Here is a 671-nt window from a genome sequence, read left to right on the forward strand (position 1 = left end):
CCGCTCCTACTGGAATAGAATCACTCTTTTGCGTCTGTCACTAACGCCCAGCAGGTTAAAGTTTGAAGCACGTCACAGTCAATCAATCCCGGAATCCTACTCGGAATACCACAGACAAAGTTTAGACTTTCCGGATTCTCATGAATGCTGCCATCAATCCGGCTTATACCACGAAGATTCTGATTAAGGAATCTAAGAGATATTCATTCAATCTGATGTAGAACGGAGGTGGTTGTCAGGCACACGATCATGGGTTGAGGAAGGTGATGAGTGTCACGGATCATCACCTCCTTCACAATTAAGCGCGAATAAACATCTTAGATAAGAACAAGCGTGTTTGAATGGAAAACAAAGGAATTGTATTAAATCATCGAGACGCTGCAGAGCTCCTCACCCCCAACAATGGAGTTTAGAGACTCATGCCATCACAAAGTATGTAATTCAGATCTGAAAATATCATGAGGTACAAGAAATGTCTGTAAAAGTTGTTTAAATAGTAAACTAGTAACCTAGGTTTACAAAATGTGAGTAAACTAAGATAATTGGTGCAGAAATCCACTTCTGGGGCCCACTTGGTGTGTGCTGGGGCTGAGACTAAAGCTATCCACGAGTTGAGGCCTTTCTTGGAGTTGAACTCCAAGTTATAACGTGTTTTGGGCGTTCAACTCCGG

This window comes from Arachis duranensis, chromosome 9, assembly GCF_000817695.3.
Source record: "Arachis duranensis cultivar V14167 chromosome 9, aradu.V14167.gnm2.J7QH, whole genome shotgun sequence".
In the NCBI taxonomy this organism is placed as follows: Eukaryota; Viridiplantae; Streptophyta; class Magnoliopsida; order Fabales; family Fabaceae; genus Arachis; species Arachis duranensis.